The 25,076-nt window shown below is 36.1% G+C and overlaps 1 protein-coding gene across 5 annotated transcripts in view; it reads left to right on the forward strand.

Moving 5' to 3' along the window:
- The window catches only part of SS18 (SS18 subunit of BAF chromatin remodeling complex), a 90,891-nt gene that overhangs the window by 12,508 nt on the left and 53,307 nt on the right, over positions 1-25,076 (forward strand). The gene's annotated exons all lie outside the window — the stretch shown is intronic.

Below are 25,076 nucleotides of genomic sequence, written 5' to 3' on the forward strand. Positions count from 1 at the left end.
TGATTTCAGGAGTAGATTCCTTAGTGCCCCTTACCCATTTAGCCCATCCTCCCTCCCACAACCCCTCCAGTAACCTTCTGTTTGTTTTCCGTATTTATGAGTCTCTTCTGTTTTGTCCCCCTCCCTCTTTTTATATTATGTTTGTTTCCCATCCTTTATATTCATCTGTTCTGTCTCTTAAAGTCCTCATATAAGTGAAGTCATATGATTTTTGTCTTTCTCTGACTGACTAATATCACTTAGCATAATACCCTCCAGTTCCATCCACGTAGTTGCAAATGGCAAGATTTCCTTCTTTTTGATTGCCAAGTAATACTCCATTGTATATATATACCACCTCTTCTTTATCCATTCATCCATCGATGGACATTTCGGCTCTTTCCATACTTTGGCTATTGTTGATAGTGCTGCTATAAACATGGGGGTGCATGTGTCCCTTCGAAACAGCACACCTGTATCCCGTGGATAAATGCCTAGTAGTGCAATTGCTGGGTCGTAGGGTAGTTCTATTTTTAGTTTTTTGAGGAACCACCATACTGTTTTCCAGAGTGGCTGCACCAGCTTGCATTCCCCAAAACATCCAAATGTTTTAGTGATTGTTTGCCGCAGAATCCAAACAAGGTCCATGTGTTGCATTGGTTTGTTATGTGTCCTAAGTCTCTTTTAATCTATATCAGTTTATCTTTTTTATTCTCCATTTATTTGTTGAAGAAACTGGGTCACATATTTTGTAGCTTCTCACATTCTGGATTTGGCTGATTGTATCCTCATGGTCCTTTAACATGTTCTTCCATTTCATCTCTTATTTCCTACAAACTGAAAATTGGGTAGGGAGGCTTGATGAGGGTTAGGTTTAGTTTTGTGTTAGGAATATTTCATTGATGGTGCTGTGTATTGTCTATTGTATCACATCAGGAGGAACATTTTGGTTGTTCCATTTTTAGTAATGTTAAGATTGATCGATGAGTACAGCCTGATCAATCTATTATAAAGTTCTCCATCAACTATTCCCTTAATGGTTTTAGCTGTCATTGATGCTTGTTGATCAGATCTGTTATTTTATTTTGGGATCACAGAATGATGAATTTCTAATTGTACAGTTCCTCTTACATTTATTAGCTGTACTTCTTTTAAAAAGAAAAACTTCCTTTCATTAAGTATTTGATTATCCTGAAATAGTCCCTATATGAGAATCATGATAAACGCTGGTTTCTATCCTCTTATCAGTTTTTAGAATAACCAGTTGGCGCCTGGCAATCGGTGAAAGTGACCAGTGATTTTTTTTTTTTTTTTTTATTGTCATCTAAACGTACAGGTTTTTATATTTTTAATGGGTTTAAGTCCATTGCAGTCATTCTTTATGACACTTCAAGTTATCTCATCTTTGGTCAGTGATCCCCTCTTCATTTGGCTCTTGTGTCCTTCTGACATGATTCCGGTATTCTTGTATAGCTTCTTTTCTTTTAGGAGTTGGGAGAGCTATCAGGCTGACTATTTCTGCCCCAGAGCTATTCTGCCTCAGCCATTTATTCAAGCAGTACTTTTTCAATGGGAACTGATATTTAGAGACCACAATTTAGATGTTTGGGACATTCATTATTACTGGGTTTTCGTTGTTTCTAGGTATTTTTGGTGGACAGAACTAGTAAACACGTTTTTTAGAAAAAGAAATAAAGTATTGAATTAGTGATATTTCCCTTCAGGAAAGGTTTTTTAGTTAGCTTTGATTTTATGTATTATCTTTTCTGTTTTATTCTAAAAATCTTGGTACCTTAATGATATTATTATAGTTATTTGGTTTATGCTACTACATATATAAAGTAATTTCGGTATAACAATACCAAGGTTGCCACTAACAATAAGGTGCTCATCCTCAAGATATATTCCACTAGGAATAGATAATCAATAAATTTCTTTTTGAATCAGAAGTAATTTATGTGATTATTATTATGGACTTGATTACCAGCTAGGTAGAATTTATTTTTGTGAATGGTATGAGGAATGGGTTTTATTTCATTTGTTTCCATTTGGATAGATCTCTGTCCCAGCATTATCTATTGGAAAAACAAAACAAAATAACCTTTCTCTATTTTGTTATGCCACCTATATCATATATCAGGTGTCCATATATGTGTGGGTCTTGGATCTCTATTCCATCCCATTGGTCTGTTTTTATAAAGTCCACTATCTTGTCACACTTGTCATAGTCTAATAAATCTTGATGTATGTTAGAAAACTTCTTACTCCTTGTGTTTTTCTTTTCTTTTTTTTTTTTTTTAATTTTTTTTTTCAACGTTTTTTATTTATTTTTGGGACAGAGAGAGACAGAGCATGAACGGGGGAGGGGCAGAGAGAGAGGGAGACACAGAATCGGAAACAGGCTCCAGGCTCCAGGCTCCGAGCCATCAGCCCAGAGCCTGACGTGGGGCTCGAACTCACAGACCGCGAGATCGTGACCTGGCTGAAGTCGGACGCTTAACCGACTGCACCACCCAGGCGCCCCATTCCTTGTGTTTTTCAAGAATACCTTGGCTGTTGGTCCTTTGCATTTCCATATATGCTTAAACATCAACATTTCCAACATAATCCTGTTGTGATTTTCACTGAGATTACCTTGACTCTAAATTAATTTGGGGAGAATTTATATCTTTACAATATTGAGGCTTTCAAATCATGATCGTTGCACGTATTTTTATTTATTTTGTCCTTTAAATATCTTTCAGTGGAGTTTTAAGATTTTCTCTGCAGAGGATTTGCATATCTCTCATTGGACTTACTGCTAGGCACTTCGTATTTTTTGAGGCTATTTTAAGAGTCTTTGTTTTTTAAGTTTTCTAACTGCATTTGCTATTTACATGGAAATGCAATTGATGCTGAATTTCACAGTCTTGTTCAGTTCTTATTTCTAGCAGTTTTTCTGTAGATGCCTTCTGTTTTCTGTATTCACGAACATATTTGTGAATAATGAGTTTTGTTTCTTTCTTGCCAATCCTTACACCTTTTATTTCTTTCTCTTGCCTTACTTCTCTGGCTAGGACCTCCACTACATTCCTGACTAGAAGTGGTGATAGAGGACATCCTTATCTTGTTCCTGATCACAAAGGGAAAGCTTTCACTGTTTGACCATTAAGTATGATGTTTGCTGTAGTTTTTTTGTAGATGCCTATCATCAGATTAAGGAAGTTCCCTTCTGTTTCTGTTGTACTGAGTTATATGTTGAATGGATGTTAAATTTTATTAAATACTTTTATTGCACCTAATGAGATGGTCATAAATTTTTTCTTCTTTAATCTGTTAATGTGGTGAATTACATTGATTTACTTTTTAATGTGTAGTAAATCTTGCCTTCTTGTAATTAACCTGCTTTTCATGACCCACTTGGTAATAATGGTCTTTGGTTTGGTTTGGTTTGGTCCTGGTCTCTTAAAAAAAATTGCTGTATCCAGTTTGTTAAAATTTTGATCAAGATTTTTATGTCTTTGTTCTTGAGTGTAATTGATCTTTAATTTTCCTTTCTTATAATGCATTTGTCTGGGTTTTATTTTGAGATTATGTTGGCTTTATAAAATGAGCTGGAGAATTTTCCTACTTTTTCTTATCTGGGATATTTTGCATGATAGAGCTACTGTTTCTTAAATGATTGGTGTAATTCTTTAGAAAAACCATCTGGATCTGGAGTTTTCTTTGCGAGAAAGCTTTTGTTTACTAACTCAAGTTCTTTGTTGGTTATAGGACAGTTGATAACTTCCATATTTTATGAGTTGCCTATTTTGGTAAATTGTGCTGTTTAGCATTTACTAAGTTTCAAATTTATTGGCATAAAGTTCATGAAATAATCTTATCTTTCCAGTATCCTCAGGGTCTGTGGTGATATTTTCTTTTTTATTTTTAACATAACTTATTAATGCTTTCTCTTTTAAAATGTTTTTGGTCACACTTGCCAGTTGTTTTTACCCTTTTTTTTGTTTTTTTTTTTAAATTTTTTTTCAACATTTTTTATTTATTTTTGGGACAGAGAGACAGAGCATGAACGGGGGAGGGGCAGAGAGAGAGAGGGAGACACAGAATCGGAAACAGGCTCCAGGCTCCGAGCCATCAGCCCAGAGCCTGACGCGGGGCTCGAACTCACGGACCGCGAGATCATGACCTGGCTGAAGTCGGACGCTTAACCGACTGCGCCACCCAGGCGCCCCACCCTTTTTTTTGTTTTTAAGTCTTTTCAAAGAATCACTTTTTTGTTCTCAATCCCATTATACTTAAAAATTATTGAGGACTCTGAAGAACTTTATATAGGTTATATATGTTGATATATTTGTAAATTTTCCTCAGTTTTTTAATTAAGACAGAAATTAAAAAATTTTTTATGTTTTATTTTATTTTTGAGAGAGAGACAGAATGTGAGCGGGGGAGGGGCAGAGAGAGAGAGGGAGACACAGAATCCGAAGCAGGCTCCAGGCTCTGAGCTGTCAGCACAGAGCTGGATGTGGGGCTCAGACTCATGAAACACTAGATTATGAGCTGAGCCAAAGTCAGGTGCTTAATCGACTGAGCCACCTGCGCAGCCCAGGAATTTTTTTTTTTTTAACATTTATTTATTTATTTTGAGAGAGAGAGAGAGAGAGAGCACGCGCGCATGTGCATGTGTGAGAAAGAGCAAGTAGAGTAGGGGCAGAAAGAGGGAGAGAGAGAGAGAATCCCAAGCAGGCTTTGTACTGATAGCTGGGAGCCCGATGTGGGGCTTGGTCTCATAAAGTATGAGATCATGACCTGAGCTGAAATCAAGAGTGGGACGCTTAACCTGCTGAGTTACCCAAGTGCCCCAAGACAGAAACATTTTTAATTTTAGGAGTTCATTTAAATTGAATAATAATAAACCCACTGCATGTTAATACAAATAACATTCTTTAAAGGAAAAATAACTATATCTTTTAGAACAGATTTAGTGAGCTATGAATAGCATTGTTTAATAATATTGCAAATTTCTTTTAAATGTTTGACTTAACAGAAAATAGCTGTATTCTCTTCACTACTTTTTTTTTAAGTTTTTTTTAAATGTTTATTTTGAGAGAGAGAGAGAGAGAGATCACGTGCACTCTCTGTGGAGAGGCAGAGAGGGAGAGAGAGTATTCCAAGCAGGCTCCATACCACCAGTACAGAGCCCGATGCGGGGCTCGAACTCACAAAGCTGTGAGATTATGACCTGAGCCGAGATCAAGAGTCTGATGCTTAACTGAGTGAGCCACCCAGACACCCCTCTTACCTATTTCTGAATTCCATCTAGTGTAATATGTTTTGGTTGAAATAAAATAAAATTTAATCTCTCACTCAGATACAGAATCAGAAAAGGGAAGACTGTTTTAATAGCCTTTTCAGATTGTTGTACAATAATCTTCTTTGATAGTATGGAGGATCTCAACAAGTGTTTTTTCTAAAGGTTGTTTGCAGTATGGAATCTGAAACCATATCAATAGAATTTTCTTATTCTGGTACATTAAAGTTATGGGTCTGCCCTGCATTTTGCATTTTGGATGTATCTTCTAATCATGCATAATTTTGTAATATGCTTTGGTCATTTGGAAAATGTAAGTGCACTGAGTTATGTACAACTTCTAAATATTGACATATTATATGATACCAAAACCCACATTTGATATCTCCACCAGTCTCATCAAAAGTAAGCATTGGGGATGGGGCGCCTGGGTGGCGCAGTCAGTTAAGCGTCCGACTTCAGCCAGGTCACGATCTCGCGGGCCGTGAGTTCGAGCCCCGCGTCAGGCTCTGGGCTGATGGCTCGGAGCCTGGAGCCTGTTTCCGATTCTGTGTCTCCCTCTCTCTCTGCCCCTCCCCCGTTCATGCTCTGTCTCTCTCTGTCCCAAAAATAAATAAAAAACGTTGAAAAAAAAAAAAAGTAAGCATTGGGGGGCGCCTGGGTGGCTCAGTCGGTTAAGCATCCGACTTCAGCTCAGGTCACGATCTTGCGGTCCGCGAGTTCGAGCCCCGCGTCGCGCTCTGGGCTGATGCTCAGAGCCTGGAGCTTGCTTCCGATTCTGTGTCTCCCTCTCTCTGCCCCTCCCCTGTTCATGCTGTGTCTCTCTCTGTCTCAAAAATAAATAAACATTAAAAAAAAAAAATTAAAAAAAAAAAAAAAGTAAGCATTGGGAAGCTGTCAAACTGAAGACAGTAGATACAAGTTTGCCAAATTCCCATTTCTTTTTTTGTTTTAATTTTTTTTTAATGTTTATTTATTTTTGGAGGGCCTGGGTGGCTCAGTTGGTTGAGCGTCCATCTTCAGCTCAGGTCATGATCTCACAGTCCGTGAGTTCAAGACCCTTGTCGGGCTCTGTGCTGATGGCTCAGAGCCTGGAGCCTGCTTCGGATTCTGTGTTTCCCTCTCTCTCTGCCCCTCCCCCACTTGTGCTCTGTCTCTCAAAAATAAATAAATGTAAAAAAATAAAAAAAATAAATAAAATGTTTATTTTTGAGAGAGAGAGAGAGCATGAGCAGGGGAGGGACAGAGAGAGGGAGACACAGAATCCGAAGTAGGCTCCAGGCTCTGAGCCGTCAGCGCAAAGCCCGACACAGGTCTCGAATCCACGAGCTGTGAGATCATGACCTGAGCTGAAGTCAGACGCCTAACTGACTGAGCCACTCAGGCGCCCCACCAAGTTCTCATTTCTTGCTTGAAAAGTCGAGTTTATCATTGGCAGCAAATGCTGTCAGTTGCTTTCCAGGCTCACTGTGTTGATTTTTGAGCAAATGTCTGCCAGATACCAAGCCTGGATAACTATTGTTTAAACGTCCAGCAGTTTTTCTTTCAAGTAAAAATGGTATTCCATGAAAATGCCTGTATCAGCAAGCAACTCAGTGATAGGGTGCTTTTATCTTACTTTGATTTGCAGCAGATATATTTATTATTTTTTCATTTTGTCACAGAATATTTAACTGACATGGAGAATTTAATAAATGAGTACTTTTTACTTCTTCATCAAGGACATTCTTAAGTGAAAATGACTTTTTCTTTTTTATTTTAACTGTTAATCTGTGGTAATCAATAATACAATGATTTACTGTAGACTTTGGTGCCTTGATTCATGCTAAGGCTCTTGCAGTTACGTCCACTTTTTTACTTTTGCACCATTGTTGTAAATATCAGCATAGCATAAAAATATTGTTATGGAAATCGTTTTGACCTTTTAGACGCTAAAAGAGTCTGGAGAACCACATTTTGTGAACTGTTGCTCTTTTGTATATTTTTGATTATGATTAATTTCTGATCTTTATTTCCTTTTACTTTTGCTGTATTTTGTTTTTCTTATTTCTGAGTTTTGAGGTGAATGCCTACTTCATCAGTTTTCATTTTTTAATGCTAATAATATGCATTTAAGGGCATACATTTCTCTCTAATAGTGTGAATATGTAGTATATTCATATTTATTCGGTTTAAATATCTTCTAATTTCCAGTGTTATTTCTTCTTTAAACATGGGTTGACAAACACATTTTTTTAGTTTTGAGACATATGGGCATTTTATCATTTTCTTTTTATTAATGATTTCTGGCTTTGTTGCATTGTGGTTATGTAACATTTTGTATGATTTAGTTCTCTGGAATTCTTTGAGATTTGTTTTATGGTGCAGTGTATGGTCAGTTTTTGTAAGTGCTCCATGTGTAGTTAAAAAGAATGTGTGGTCCTTTGTCCCTGAATGCAGAGGCCTGTATATGTTTACTGGGTCAAATGTGGTGATCTTGTTTGAATCTTCTATAGCCTTAGTGATATTGTTTTTTTTAACTTTTCTGATACTTCGTTTATTCTATCAGTTATTGAGAGATGTATGCTTAAAATGTATAATTGTGGATTGTTCTTTTTTCTTTGTAACTCTTCCAAGTTTTTGTTTAACACAACATTTTGAGTCATTGTTAGCAAGTGCATATATATTTTAAAATGTTACAGCTCTGCGGTTCTTTGTAACATATCATTATGAAATAATTTCCTTCTTTATGTCTAATAATGCATCTTGCCTTAATGTCTGCTTATCTGAGATTCATGTAGCTCAGTTGGTTTTCTTTAGTGTTTGCATAGTATCTTCACCTTTCCATTCCCTTGTGTTAGAGATAATGTGTTTTATGAATGGCATGTAGATTTTAAAAAATGGTTCAGTCTAGCAATCTTTTAATTTGGAACATTAAATCCATCCGTTTATATTGAATGTGATCACTCACGTTTCTGAGTTCAAAGCTGTCATCATTCAGTGTACTTTCTGTTTGTCTCCTTTGTTGTATATTCCTTTTTTTCTTTTCTTTTGTCTTCTAATTATTTTTTTTTATTCCTTTTTTTCTCTTCTAAGTTGGAAATCATACATATATATACTTAATATTCCTTCAGTGGTTACTATACAGCTTGTAGTGTGCATCCCAGATCACGGACCCTTGGATGTTTTATTTCTGTTCATTCCTCATGACTCATTCATTGTTGTCATGCACTTTAAATCTCTACATGATTACTCACAAGTGATTCTTACTACTGTTTTTATTTTTAGTTAGTATTCATTAGAGTTATCATCGTTACCATTTCTCATACTTTTTATTTCTCCCTTCATTTACAACCTTTTTTCTCTGATCATTCTCTTTTTCCTCCCTAAAGCACATATTTTAGTATTTTCATTTGGACTGGTTTGCTGGCGACAAATACCTTCAGGTTTGTTGTTGTTTGAAAATGCCTTTATTTCAATTTCCCCATCATTTTTAAACAGTGTTTTTGCCAGGACAGGTTATTGTTTTCTGGCTTGTATGTATTGGAAATTTAGTTGTTAGTGTTACTATTTTGAAGGGAATCTATTTTCTCTGTGTTGAAGATTTTTTGCTTCATCTGGAGTTTTCTGAAGTTTTACTGTCCTATCTGTAGGTGTGGATTTCTTTTATTTATCCTGCTTGCTGTGTGTTGAGATTTCTGAAATCTGTGAATTGCTATCTTTTATCATTTTTAGGAAATTATCAGTTGGCTTTGTAGATTGCGAACGTGCCTGTGGCAAATGAACCCCTCCTAAGTTTGGGCCCACTTCTCTGGGGATTTCCTTTCTTTTTCTGAACTTGGCCTGATCATTTTTTACTACCTTGTCTGCTCTTCTATATCTTCAAACATATTTTTAAAGTATCTTTCCAGTTTTTTTTCATTGTTCTCAGTGGAGTTGTTTGAATGTCCTAGTTTATCATTACCTTAGATAAGTCCTTTAAGTATTAGAATTGAATTAGAATAGAATTAGAATTAGAATTCTGTTTTGCTGTCCATAGAATAACTAATAGAATATTAGTTACTTTTATGGCTACTCAAATATAACTGTTTGGAGAGAGAACAGACACTTGCAGAATGACTACTATGCATTGAGTCCTTCAGAACTTTTATTTCATCTTCAGAAGGCTTTTGGATATTAGTCCCATTCTACAGCTGAGGAAACAGTCTCAGATAGGTTAATTAACATGCCAAGGGACTCATAGTTGGTAAACGGTAGCATGGGATTTGAACACAGGCTTTACTGAAAGTAGTTTGTGCATTATGGTACCATGTCTTGTTGCTACTAGGATGGAATGGAAATAAAATCTTGCATTTGCTCTTGTTGGTGTATCAGTGTAGGATTCATCCAGGTCTTCACAGAGCTTGAATCTGAATTTTATAACTTGAGATGTCTTGATTATTTTCTTATGTTGTTATGGAAATGAATGCAGTGATCATTTTCATATTTTTTTTTTTTGGTCTAGCATTATTCTTATAATTAGGTATTAATTTTTAAAAAATGTTATGTGACTGGGTCTGCTTATAGTTTAGGGACTAAATGATTGGTTAAAGTGGCAGGTTAAGAATTTAGCTTATCATCATCATGGTGACCTGTAATTAAGTAATTCTTAACCTTGTTTCCCTGTTCTAGCACATCTGAAGATAGGACAGATTCTCAACATGTTCTCATCACTGACAACAATTATGGCAGGGATTCAAGTTTCAGGGTATTGAGGGTGGAAGGGGGGACATTTCTCTTTAGATAGTCTTACTAGAATCTTGTGGGTGGTTGGGAAGTGGTAGTTTGCAAAATGTCCTCTGCTGTTTCTGTATCCCTTCTACTTCCCTTCTACCCACCAATTGCAATTCTTTTTGCAACTTATGATCCAGTGCAAACTGTGGATTTTGTCAGTTTGTCTTGATTTGAAATATTGTCTCCATAAAATGTGGAAATGTCTTAAAGTCTTAAACATTACAGCCTCTTGCATATGTCCCATATACTCTCTAGCTACTATAAAAATAAAACATAAAAATATTTGGTCAGATCATGTATCTTGAGATTCAGTCACTCATCTTTTGCCCTTCTTGAGGAAACTCTTTGATTCTTGAGATACCAATGTGGTAAAAGTGAGCTTACCATAGAAATGCATTATGGTACAACAAAATCTCTTAGAATTTACTGTTCTGTTGTCACCTGTTAAGTTATAAACTCTTAAGTGCATTTTTGCATTTGTTTTTTTATAGAATTTTCATTTTTCCTTATAGATTAAATAGGACAATAAAAATCATTACCATTGTGTTCAGGGACAATATTATGTTATTTGACACCACCTGGTTAGGAACCATCACAAAGGAAAGAGACACATTTCATTCCTAACCATCTACCATTATTTCACTCCTTTAATATGGAGTCACCATTTTATATCCTCTTTTACTAACACATGGAAATACTACCATTTGTAGGGGCGCCTGGGTGGCTCAGTCAGTTAAGTGTCTGACTTCAGCTCAGGTCATGATCTTGCAGTTTGTGAGTTTGAGCCCCGTGTTGGGCTCTGTGCTGACAGCTCAGAGCCTGCAGTCTGCTTCTGATTCTGTGTCTATCTGTCTGCTCCTCCCCTGTTCACGCTCTGTCTCTCTCTGTCTCAAACATAAATAAACATTAAAACAAAAATTAAAAAAATACTTAAAAAAAATAAAAAAAAAAGAAATGCTATCATTTGTATATTTTGAAATAAAATTTTTGCCTCCTAATATTGGTCAAAGTTTAATTTAAAATACATGGTCAAATTTTCATAAAAAAATCAAGTATTTTGAAAGCCAAATTGCTTGAGAAGTTGAGTTAACAAAGGAGGAGGAGTTTTTGAAAAAATAGAAATAAATATATTCTCATAGTAGGAGGTATTAATAAGAGAGACTTGAGGTAGTAAAGAAAAGTGGGGCTAGAGAGAGGGAAAAAATCAGCTAAAAGGTAAGTAATTGGATTGGAGGTGAAATAGGAAGTAAGGTAAATTTGGGAAAACCAGAATAATAGAAAAATAATGAATACAACCAGTCTGACAAAAGAGAGAATACTAGTCTGAGAAATTTTGACTCAGAAAAAAAGCTGTATGTTTTGGGGTAAAAAAGTTTTCCAGAATGGAGTTTTTCACTTTACTTCATTAACTAGTTGTTGGAATTGGAAATGTGCTTATAATTATATATAGGTTCAACTTTCAGGTTTTTTATGTCCCCCCAAAAGAAGAATTATGTATTTATAGTACTAGTCATGTATCTAGGACTAGTCTCCATCTAGCAAACTTCTCCTGTTTGAAAGAAAGTCAGGAATTCAAAAACCAGAAATAAATGTAAAAAGATTTACAAGGAGAAATATAAATTATAAAGCCAGTGCACTATGACTTAGGTATTTTACTTTTTGTTGGGCCCTATGTATTCTTTTCTTTAAAATTTTTTTACATTTATTTGTTTTTGATAGAGACAGAGCACAAGTGGGGGAGGGGCAGAGAGAAAAGGAGACACAGAATCTGAAGCAGGTTCCAGGCTCCGAGCTGTCAGCACAGAGCCCGACACGGGGCTCGAACTCACAAACCACAAGATGATGACATGAGCGAAGTCAGACACTTAACCGACTGAGCCACCCAGGCACCCCTGTATTCTTTTCTTATGACAAAAGCATTATAAGTTTGTAACAGAAGCTATTTATTCTTAACCTTATACATATTTTAATAAGTTTGGATCTTTAATTTTAAGCCCATAGCTGGGAAACAGCAAGTCAGAAATGGGAGAATAGATTCTGTAGGCAGACATACATACAAGCAACGTAACCAGACAGCAGGCGTGGGGTGGAAAGAGACTGAATATTTATAAAAAGCTGACATAATTGAGAATATACACTACTCTGGCTTCTTTAGTATATGAGGGGCCCTATTTACCTTGGTAAACCTTGGAGGCATCATTTGAATATTACTTCTCATGTTGGTTTTTACTTTCTGAAATAGCATAAACCATTGACATAATTATTTTCATCGTGTGGACCAGGAACATTTTGTCAGTAGAAAATATGACTGTGCTATGTACACATATGTGCTATGTGTAAGTCTTTGCTTTCCTTCTCAAATGTACTTCGAAGAAATTCCATTTTTAACTATTAGCCTAATGTTAGTTATTGTTCACTTATTTTTGTCGTCTGCCGGTTTTAGTACATATGAAGTGGTGGGCACCATCAGTTTTAGGAAAGACTTATGAGAGAAAACTTTAAATCAAGGAAAGTTTTTGTTAATTTTTATTGGGGAAAAACTTGGGGGAGACAAGAATCTTTTTATTGTAGTTCATTTTAAGGCATACAGTTTGGAAATATTTCTGCAGTATTGAAAGTTTTAGAGATGGAAAGAACCTGGACAACCATAGTCTTGTGTTTCTCTGCCTTGGCTGCATATTTTAAAAGCTTCTTAGGTGATTCTACTGTGCATCTAAGAATTGAAGACCTTATATTTCCATGCTTTTTAAATGAAGTATCCGGTGACATTCTGGGGATATACAAAATTTAGGAAAACATTCCTATTCCTGTACTGGCAACTTCATTTGATGTTGTAGACCACAAACCATTTTTGCGATACGAGGAAGATAATCCTTATTCTATAATGTTGTTGTGAGGATTAAATAAAACAATTCATGGTGTCCAGCATGGAGGGAGCTACACAGGAAATAGTGATGATGAAGATGAAGGTAGTACACAGCTAGAAAGTATAAATTGGAAGAAAAGTCAGATTCAGGAGTATTTGAAGTAAGACTGGCAGGATTCAATCACTCAATACATATGAAGGGTAAGGGAGAGAGTGGAGACTTGACCTGCCTTGACATTCACTGAGATTGAGTATATCAGCATGTCTGTTAATTTTAAAAGAAGGTTGAAGGCTGTTAGGAATTACTTATCTTGCTTTTCAGTGAATTCATTATGAGTATTAAGTTTTTTAAAATTCCTAATTTAACTAGATGTACTTCTTGAATATTAAGCTTTTTAAAGATACCTTTTGTTTGTCAGGTATTCTGTACAAAGAATAAAAGTCTGGACTATTAATGAAAATTGATTTAGAGTAAGTACAGTCGTCTTACATTTCGTATTTCCTAAGTTGCCTTTTTTTTTGGTGAGGCACACTCAATGTTCTCAGCAGCCCTCAGGCAGCACTTGCTGAACCTTTCATTCCACATGCTTCAGGAAAAGTGGTCACATAGAGTCTTCAGATGCGGTGATTGTGCTGGCAGAGCATCTGTGTGCTATGGTAATTCATTGGCTGAAATTCGGTATTCCAGAATTCATTGCTTACAGGTTTGACCCACCCGAAGTGAAGGAACGTGTGGTCAGAGCTGTGGAACATCTTACATGTGAGCAGAGTGTACATCATGTGTAAATTTTACTTTAACTTTTAGCATAGGTGATACTTTGATGTGGTTAGAACATCAAAAACTACAAAAAGTCATACAAAATTCTACTCTCATCTCTATCTTACACCTTTTTATGCAAAGAAAAGCCGATATAAACACATGCTTTTCCTTTTTTCTATGCATGTAGAACCTTGCCATAGCACACTGTTTTATTTTTTTAGTTACATTTTTTAAAAATGAAAGTGTTTACGGGGCACCTGGGTGGCTCAGTCGGTTAAGTGTCCAACTCTTGGTTTCGGCTCCGGTTCGTGAGTTCCTGGGATTGTTTCTCTCCCTCTCTCTCTGCCCCTCCTCTCTCTGTCTTTCAAAATAAACTTTAAAAAAATAGTGAAAGTGTTTAAATTCTTATTTAGAAGTATGGAAAGAACTTTCTTAAATATTGACATCATTTGAAGAATTTTTATTTTTGACTGTTTGATAAACATAATGTGTGTTTAGTCATTATGATACTGACTTTTTTCTCTTTTGAAACTTTTGTTGTTTGACTTTGTGATAGTTTTTTTTTTAATTTTACCTTTCTAGCTATTCAGCTTCTTTAACATTCCCATCAAATGTTGACATTCTGTTCTTGAACATCTCTTTACCATATATACTCTTTTGGGGAGATTTCATCCATACTTCTGGTTTCTTACATTCCTGACTTTAGGTTCCATGTATACATCGATGACTTCCAAATATGTATCTTCTTGCCTGAGTGGGAAACACGAATACATCTTCCAGTAGACCTATCCATTTGGATATTCCACAGGTCTCCCAACACAGTGTGGGCAAGACTCCATTTCCCTCAGCTCACCCTCTGTTGTTTCCTGCTGCTAAAAGAAAAAAAGCCCACAAGCTTGAATTTTTATACTTCCTATCTCAAGTGAGTAGCATAAACACTGAGTTCTTTTACTCAGAAATGTTGTGGTCATCTGTGATTTACTCACCTGCTACAGCTAGTTTCCAAGTCTTCCTCTTGTGCATAATATGGTGCTGCACAATAAGAAGCGTCTAATTAAAACATTTTAGTATTAAAAACAAGCACGACCACAAGTGAAATGTCTTTTTAATTTTGTATTTGTATGAGATTTAGTATAAAGACGTCAATTATATATCTGATTTTGAGGTGGGGAAGACTTCATTGAGAATAAAAACAAAGGAGGAAACTATAAAGAAGATACTTAATTTCATCCTTTTAAAAATATTTAAAATCTTTTATGTGCCAAAAAGTTCTGTAAATGAAATTAAAGACAACTCTCAACCGATGGTAATACTACAGTGTAATATATGTTATTTTAGAAGTACTGGACATTTAAAAAAAAAAAAAGAAGTACTGGACATTTAAGGTACATTTTCCATAGTAGAAGTGATAAGTTTTGCTGTTGAGTGTTAGGAAACGTTTCACAAAGGAGGTGACCCTGTATTTTGTGGAGAACTGAATTATGGAAGCACGTTCTCTGGATTAGTATAGGGAGTATTTTGCGAATATTATTGCCTATCCTGTCATTTCAGAATCTTAGCAAAAATCATGTTAACTCTTTGCTGGATAGTATATATGAAATTCAAGCACTGTCTAGTTGAGTCCAGATATGTATAGCAATTGGCTATATCTTGCTGTGAGGAATATAAATATTTGTGTGTATATGTGCATAAATACATTTTTTTGGCAGAACTGTATTGTTAAATCAGTAAAAGTGGCTTCCGTATGTACTAAGTAAGGGATTTAAAGATTGTCTCTTCATCATAATTGAAAACAATGTATCTAGCTCACTTCTCTAAGGAGAAACATTTCTTTGCCGTATAATTAAGAAAGAAAAGAACCTAAATGTTGGAAATTAAGTAATTCACTCTTATTTACATGGAATAAGTACAGAAAAGTATTTGTACAGGGCTCTTAATTTAAGCATTGTTTATACTGGCAAAATAAAAACAAACTAGGGAGCTAGTGTCAGTATTGGGAGTAGGTAAAAATATAGCTTATGGGGTACCTGTGTGGCTCAGTTGTTAAGCATCTGACTTCAGCTCGGGTCATGATCTCATAGTTCGTGAGTTCAAGTCCCACATCAGGTGAGCTCATGCCCTGCTTCGGGGGAGTATGAATCCTGCTTTGGGTGAGCCCTGCTTTCCTCTCTCTCTTTCTCTGCCCCTCCTGGGATTTTCTGTCTCTCTTTTGTTCTTTCTGCCCCTCGGTCACTTGTGCTGTCTCTCTCTTTCAAGAAAAAAATAAATGTGTGTGTGTATATATATATATATATATATATATATATACACACACACATAAAATGTAAAATAAAATAAAGATTAAAATAAAATATAAAATAAATTTATGTGTATATATGTATATGTGTATATATATGTATATGTGTATATATGTATATGTGTGTGTGTATATATATGTGTGTATATATATATATGTGTATATATATGGATATATGGCTTATATAGTTGAATTCGTCCCTCTTTTTTTTTTTTCTGGGAAGAATCTTTTATTACAAATACAAACCAAATTTCTGTTTTGAAAATTTGGGTCATGGACATAGCAGCAATAAATATGAAGTATTTTTTTACTCTCTTGTTATTTATTTATTTTTTTAATATATGAAATTTATTGTCAATTTGGTTTCCATACAACACCCAGTGCTCATCCCAAAAGGTGCCCTCCTCAATACCCATCACCCACCCTCCCCTCCCTCCCACCCCCCATCAACCCTCAGTTTGTTCTCAGTTTTTAACAGTCTCTTACGCTTTGGTTCTCTCCCACTCTAACCTCTTTTTTTTTTTTTTTCTTCCCCTCCCCCATGGGTTTCTGTTAAGTTTCTCAGGATCCACATAAGAGTGAAACCATATGGTATCTGTCTTTCTCTGTATGGCTTATTTCACTTAGCATCACACTCTCCAGTTCCATCCACGTTGCTACAAAAGGCCATATTTCATTCTTTCTCATTGCCACGTAGTATTCCATTGTGTCTATAAACCACAATTTCTTTATCCATTCATCAGTTGATGGACATTCAGGCTCTTTCCATAATTTGGCTATTGTTGAGAGTGCTGCTATAAACATTGGGGTACAAGTGCCCCTATGCATCAGTACTCCTGTATCCCTTGGGTAAATTCCTACCAGTGCTATTGCTGGCTCATAGGGTAGGTCTATTTTTAATTTTCTGAGGAACCTCCACACTGCTTTCCAGAGCGGCTGCACCAATTTGCATTCCCACCAACAGTGCAAGAGGGTTCCCGTTTCTCCACATCCTCTCCAGCATCTATAGTCTCCTAATTTGTTCATTTTGGCCACTCTGACTGGCGTGAGGTGATATCTGAGTGTGGTTTTGATTTGTATTTCCCTGATAAGGAGCGACATTGAACATCTTTTCATGTGCCTGTTGGCCATCCGGATGTCTTCTTTAGAGAAGTGTCTATTCATGTTTTCTGCCCATTTCTTCGGTGGGTTATTTGTTTTTCGGGTGTGGAGTTTGGTGAGCTCTTTATAGATTTTGGATACTAGCCCTTTGTCCGATATGTCATTTGCAAATATCTTTTCCCATTCTGTTGGTTGCCTTTTAGTTTTGTTGGTTGTTTCCTTTGCTGTGCAGAAGTTTTTTATCTTCATAAGGTCCCAGTAATTCACTTTTGCTTTTAATTCCCTTGCCTTTGGGGATGTGTCGAGTAAGAGATTGCTATGGCTGAGGTCAGAGAGGTCTTTTCCTGCTTTCTCCTCTAGGGTTTTGATGGTTTCCTGTCTCACATTCAGGTCCTTTATCCATTTTGAGTTTATTTTTGTGAATGGTGTGAGAAAGTGGTCTAGTTTCAACCTTCTGCATGTTGCTGTCCAGTTCTCCCAGCACCATTTGTTAGAGACTGTCATTTTTCCATTGGATGTTCTTTCCTGCTTTGTCAAAGATGAGTTGGCCATACGTTTGTGGGTCTAGTTCTGGGGTTTCTATTCTATTCCATTGGTCTATGTGTCTGTTTTTGTGCCAGAATTCGTCCCTCTTGACGGAGATTGAATTGTATGTTGATCAAGAATAATTCCTAAAGAAGAATGAAAGAAATCAGAGAATAGTGTAATTCTACTTGTAAAAACTGAAAATACATATATATGAATTTTTAATAAGTTTCTGGAAGTATGCATATCAATTTTTAGCAATGTTTCTTATTTGCATGGTTTCTTAGTGATTACACATTAGTTTTGTAATTTATCCAGATTGGTATAAATGTAAAAATAATAAATTCAAGATTAAACAAATACATACACTCTTGTTTCTTAACGGATGGTATTGTTACAACCTTAGGAAAGGCTTAGAGTCCTATCCTTCCATGTTTTGGGAGTGGATTAGTTGTTTTTTGAAGTATATTGTAGAGAATTCTGGTCTGGGAAGAAGGAAATTACTCTCTAAGATTCTGGACTGTTTAGTAATTAACCTCATTAAGGTTAGATGGGCTTAGTTTTTCATAGTGGAGATAGTCTAATGTTCTATTTGTTATGGTGGAGGTGTTTGCTGTTTCATAAAATAAAGGTTGAATTTCTGGGGACCCTGTTACTAACTGGGGAGTATATTGTTAGTGAGTGAGTCATTCTGGGGGTTAACTCCTTAGGAAGTTTGGAGAATCATCATGCTATGAAAATCAGTGGAAGACATTATTAGTTATGAAAGTTCAACTGGTCAGATTTTATAGTGGGACTAAATTCTGTATTAGCTCTCTTACTTGAAGGACAAGATAACATGACAACATGATAAGATTATTAAGTTGAGGAAATCATTTAATAAGTTTAAAAGCCTGCATCAGTTCAAGGCTATCCATGATTCTTATGGGAATGAATGAGGAATCAGGGAGATCTTTGTGAACTGTTTCAGTTATGTTTAGAGCTCATTTTTGGTGAGACTTACATAGGACTAGGAAGTGAGGTAAATATAATACTGATGAGGGTTTTGGATCCATTCTTGGTTGACCAGTCCAACTCTTTCATTTGTATATGTATTGGTCATCAATCAGCTTTTGGCAGTATTTTATACATATGTTTCCTGTTTTGCTTAATAATTATTTTTAGATCTCCTATTTCTGTGTGTCATTTTACTGCCTCCTTGTGGGGAACCATACTAATGACAATTATACAAATGATAGTTACACAGATGAAGGATTATTAAACTAAAAATTATATTTTGCAGTGATATGTTTATATTTTAAAGAAACATAGAACATAATTTATAGTCAGAATTGTTTTTAATTTTATAATAAATAATTTAAGTTTGAGAGTTCATTTATTTACTAGATATTGAGTGGCTACTATGTGTCAAGCAAGTTAGGTATTTTTTGAAACATCAGTTAACAAAATAGACAAATACTCCCATTTTCTTGAGTTTTACATTCTAGCAAGCAAGGCAGGCATAATAAATGATTAAATCATATAGCTTATTAGAAGATAATAAGAACTATGGAAAAGGAAAACACAGGGCAGGGAGAGATGCGTTAGGAATGCTGGAGGTGGAGGATGGAATTTGCAGTATGAGGCAGAGTGGTCAGGAGGACCTCATTGAGAAAGTGACATTTGAGCAAAGATTTGACAAAGAATGTTTTAGGCAGGAAAACAAACAGTGGAAAGGTCCTGAAGTGAAACTCGGCCTGGCTTGTTCAAGGAACAACATGAAGCTTATGGCTAGGACAGGAAAAGGTGAGGAAGTTGTATGGACAAATCCTATCTTGTAAACTGTTGTAAGGACTTTAGTTTTTTTCCTTGAAATTGGAAGCTCTTGGAGGATTTTGAGCAGAAGAGTGAACAGCCATGTTTTAATAAGTTCATTCTGTTTCCTGTGTGGAAAATTTATGATAGAGGAGCATGGATCAAAACATGGCATCCAGTTAGGAGGCTGTTGCAGTAATCAACATGAGAGTTGTGATGGTGGCTCGTACCAGGGTGGTAACAGAGGGGGAGGTGGTAGAAATGGTAAAATTGTAGGTATATTTTAGAGGTAGAGTCTAAAGGATATCTAAAAATTGAATGTGGGGGGCAGAGGATGAGAATAAGAGAGGTCTAAGGGATGACTCCATGGTTTTCAGCAGAGCAACTGGAATGAGGGAATTGCAATCAACTGAGACTCCTGGGTAAAGGGATTTGGGTGAGCAGTTGTAGTGGAGATACCAGGGATTCGGTGTTGTAGATTTCAGGTTTGAAATATCTGATAGACTTCCAAATGGAGATGAGGAATGTAGAGAATTAAGCAGTGTTGACAATAAAAATCATTATGAAAGTTACCACAAAAATATTGGTCCCTAATCGAATTTGAAATGCTGCTTGTATTTCAAAGTAACTTTTTCATTTAGTAAATATTCTTGAGTACCTTTGTTTGATACTAGATGATTGGGGGCTACAGTGATACGCAAGTATAATCATGGACCCAGTCCCTACAGAACTTAACATATCATGCAATAATCAGACGTTAAGTAATTGCACAGACATTTTATTTTTTTAATTTATTTTGTAAGTGTTTTTATTTATTTTTTGAAAGAGAGTGCAAGCAGGGAAAGGGCAGAGAGAGTGAGAGACAGAGGATCTGAATCAGGTTCAGCGCTGACAGCAGAGAGCCAGATGCAGGGCTCAAACTCACTAACTGTGATCATGACCTGAGCCAAAGTCAGACGCTTAACCGACTGAGACAATACAGGTGCCCCCACAAACATATTAAATGACAGTTGTAGTGAATGCTATGAAGGAAGGGCACCTAGGACTATGGGAGCAGATAATGAAGCCTGACTATTCTCATGGTCAGAGAAGGCTTTCTTGAAAAAGTGACATTTGAGGTGTAATTCACATAAAATAAGATTGACTCATTTTAATTGTATACATAGATGAATTTTTACAAATCTGTGTAATTGTCACTACAGTCAAGATATAGAACAGGTGTGTCTGGGTGGCTCAGTTGGTTAAGCGTCAAACTTTGGCTCAGGTCATGATCTTGTGGTTCATGAGTTAGAGCCCTACATCGGGCTCTACACTGACAGTGCAGAACCTGCTTGGGATTCTCTCTCTCTCTCTCTCTCTCTCTCTCTCTGCCCCGCTCCCACTTGTGATCCCTTTCTCTCTCAAAGTAAATAAAAAGGCTTTTTTGGGGGGCACCTGGGTGGCTCAGTCGGTTAAGCGGCCGACTTCGGCTCAGGTCACGATCTTGCGGTCTGTGAGTTCGAGCCCCGCGTCAGGCTCTGTGCTGACAGCTCAGAGCCTGGAGCCTGTTTCAGATTCTGTGTCTCCCTCTCTCTCTGCCCCTCCCCTGTTCATGCTCTGTCTCTCTCTGTCTCAAAAATAAATAAAACGTTAAAAAAAAAAAAAGGCTTTTTTTTTTTTTAAAGATATATTGGGGCACGTGGGTGGCTCAGTCGGTTAAGCGTCCAGCTTCAGCTCAGGTCATGATCTCATGGCCCATGAGTTTGAGCCCTACATCGGGTTCTGTGCTGACAGCTCAGAGCCTGGAGCCTGCTTCCGATTCTGTGTCTCCCTCTCTCTCTGCCCCTCCCCTGCTCACATTCTGTTTCTCTCTCTCAAAAATAAATAAACATTAACAAAATTTTTTTTTTTTAATATGTAGAACAGTGTTGTCATCCCAAAAAAGTTTCCTGTTGCCCCTTTCTGTCCATTTTTTATTGGGTTGACTTTTTTTATTATTATTATTGATTTATAGGAGTTCTTTATATGTTCTGGATATAAATCTTCTGTTGGCTATGTAATATTTTTTCCCTTTTTTAAAGTTTTTATTTTTACTTTTATTTAAAAATTTTTAACATTATTCATTTTCGAGAGACACAGAGAGACAGAGCATGAGTGGGGGAGGGGCAGAGAGAGAGGGAGACACGGAATCTGAAGCAGGCTCCAGGCTCTGAGCTGTCAGCACAGAGCCCGATGCAGGGCTTGAACCCATGGGCCGTGAAATCATGACCTGAGCTGCAGTCAGATGCTTAACCAACTGAGCCACCCAGCTGCCTCTTAAGTTTTTAATTCCAGTTAGTTAACATACAGTGTAATAGTAGTTTCAGGTATACAATACAGTGATTCCATGATTCCATACAACACCCGGTGCTCACTATGAGTGCAGTCCTTAATCCTCATCACCTATTTAACCCATCCTCTCACTCACCTCTCTCTGGTAACCATCACTTCTCTGTAGTTAAGAGTCTGTTTCTTGGTTTGTTTTCTTTTTCGCCCTGTGCTCATTTGTTTTTGTTTCTTAAATTCCACATATGAGTGAAATCATATGGTATTTGTCTTTATCTGACTGACTTATCTTGATTACCATTATGCTCTCCAGCTCTACCTATGTCTTTGCAGCTGGCAAGATTTCATTTTTTTTTTTTTTACGGCTGAATAATATTTCATTATATGTATCTTCTTTATCCACGCATCTTCTTTATCCATGCATCAGTTGATGGACACTTGTGCTGCTTCTGTATCTTGGCTATGGTAAATAATGCTGCTGTAAAACATCAGGGTGCATGTATCCCTTTGAATTCGTGTTTTTGTTTTTGTTTTTTTTAATATATGAAATTTATTGTCAAATTGGTTTCCATACAACACCCAGTGCTCATCCCAAAAGATGCCCTCTTCAATACCCATCACCTACCCTCACCTCCCTCCCACCCCCCCATCAACCCTCAGTTTGTTCTCAGTTTTTAAGAGTCTCTTAAGCTTTGGCTCTCTCCCACTCTAACCTCTTTTTTTTTTTTTTTTTCCTTCCCCTCCCCATGGGTTTCTGTTTGTTTTTGTATTCTTAGGGTAAATACCCAGTAGTATTGCTAGATCTAGGGTAGTTCTATTTTTAACCTTTTGAGCAACCTCCATATTGTTTTCCAAAGTGGCTGCACCAGTTTGCATTCCCACCAACAGTGCAGGAGGGTTCATTTTCCTCCACATCCTTGGCAACACCTCATTGTTGTTGATTTTAGCCATTCTGACAGGTGTGAGGTGGTACTGCATTGTAGTTTTGATTTGTATTTTCCTCATGATGAGTGATGTTGAGCATCTTTTCATGTGTGTTGGCCATCTGTGTATCTTGTTTGGAGAAATGTCTGTTCATGTCTTCTCATTTTTTAATTGGATTATTTGCTTTTTGGGTGTTGAGGTTTGTAAGTTGTTTATGTATTTTGGATACTAAACCTTTATCGGATATGTCATTTGCAAATGTCTTTTCATTCCATAGGTTGCCTTTTTTCTAAATTCTGTTAATTGTTTTCTTCACTTTGCTATCTTCTCTCATTTTGAAAATTGTCTTTTTATTCTCTTTATGGTGTGTTTATATGAACAGGGTTTCTAACTGAAATGAAATCCAATTTATCAATCTTTGTTTTCTTTCTGTATCTTGAGAAATAGTTATATCAAGGTCATGAAGATATGCTTCTGTTTTCTTCTAAACGTTTTTTTCTTAATCCATGATCCATTGCAAATTAAATTTGTGTATGATCTGAGTCTACGAGTCAAGGTTCATTTTTGTTCATATAATATTCAACTGATACAGTACCATTGATTGAAAATATCATTTTTTACCCATTGAATATAAGTTGTTTTGTTATAAGTACGGTAACTGTATGTGTGGATCTATTTCTCACTACTGTTGGTGTATTTATTTATCCTTATACTAACAACATATCTCAAATTAGTATAGCAGTTTGTGGTGGTCTTTTTCTTTTTTTTTTTTTCAACGTTTTTTTATTTATTTTTGGGACAGAGAGAGACAGAGCATGAACGGGGGAGGGGCAGAGAGAGAGGGAGACACAGAATCGGAAACAGGCTCCAGGCTCCGAGCCATCAGCCCAGAGCCTGACGCGGGGCTCGAACTCACGGACCGCGAGATAGTGACCTGGCTGAAGTCGGACGCTCGACCGACTGCGCCACCCAGGCGCTCCTGTGGTGGTCTTTTTCAAGAGTATCCTGGCTATTCTAATTTCTGTGCATTTCCATATAAATTCTAGAATAAGCTTGTGAGTTTTCTTCAAAAAGCCTCCTGGGATTGTGATTGAGATTGCATGGAATTTCTAGGTCAGCTTTGGGGAAACTGGTATCTTCACTATATTGAGCCTTCTAGTCAATAAATATGGTATATCCCTCCATTTAGTAAGCGTTTAATTTCTTTCAGCAGTGTTGTATTGTAGAGCTATTGCACATCTTTCTAGATTCATTCCTAGTTATTGAATTTTTCGATGCTATTATGTATGCTGCTATTATTAAAAGTTCATTTTCTAGTTTGTTGGAAATATATAGAAAATACAGTTGATTTTTATATATTGATCTTGTGTACAATTATTCTAATAATTTGTTACAGATTCTCTTGGCTTTCTGTGCACTCAATCATGTCAAATGTGAATAATGACAATTATGTGTCTTTTCCAATTTTTTTTTTTTTACTTTTTTTAAACTTTATTCTTAATGCTATTGATTTGTTTATGGGTTTATTTATTATGTTGAATAGATATGGTGTTAATGGATACTCTTATTCCTGAATTCAAAGACTCTAATATTTCATCAGTAAGATAATAAATTTTTATAAATTAGATTTATTGGATTAGGAATGCTCCTCTAGTCTTAATTTTTAAAAGTTTGTATTATGAGTAGGTATTGAATTTTATCAAAGAATATTCCTTTATATATTGAGATAATTATATGGATGTTATTTTGGTAATTTTGTGAGTTACAAGGATTAATTTCCAGAAGTTAAATCAGCTTGCATTCTTATATAACCAAGTCCATTGTTTATATAATGCATCATCTTTTTAATACAGTCGGAGTTTCATGGTATGCTAAAATTTTGTTAGGATTTTTGTTCATGAGAAAGTTTGGCTTGTAGATGTCTTTCTAGTAATGTCCCTGTTAGGTTTTGATATCATAGGTTTGGTGACCTCATAAAAGAATTGGGAATTGTTCTCCTTTTTGTGTTCTCTGGAAGAATTCATATGATTTGTTTAGTTTTGTATCCATCTATGTTACTTCCTTCATTGTACTACTTTGGATTTGATTCGCTGTCTTTTCCTAGCTGCTTGAAGTGGAAGCTTTTATGATTTTTTTTTTACTTTTCTTAAACATGCATTATAAATATGCATTTTAAAGCTACAAATTGTCTTTTTAGCATAGCTTTAACTGCATCTCACAGATTTTGATGTTGCATTTTCATTATCTTTCAGTTAAAAGTATTTAAAAATTTTTTTTGTGATTTCTTCATTGAGTAATAGGTTATTAGCTTTCTGTTACTGATTTCTAGTTCAATTCCACTGTGCTCAGAAAACATGCTCTATATTATTTCAGTCTTTTGTTATTTGTTGACTTGCTCTATGGCCCTTTATATGGTCTAGTTTGGTCTATGTCATGAGTACTTGGGAAGAATGTATATTATGCAGGTGCTGTGTATAGTATTTTA

This window comes from Neofelis nebulosa, chromosome 11, assembly GCF_028018385.1.
Source record: "Neofelis nebulosa isolate mNeoNeb1 chromosome 11, mNeoNeb1.pri, whole genome shotgun sequence".
NCBI lineage: Eukaryota > Metazoa > Chordata > Mammalia > Carnivora > Felidae > Neofelis > Neofelis nebulosa.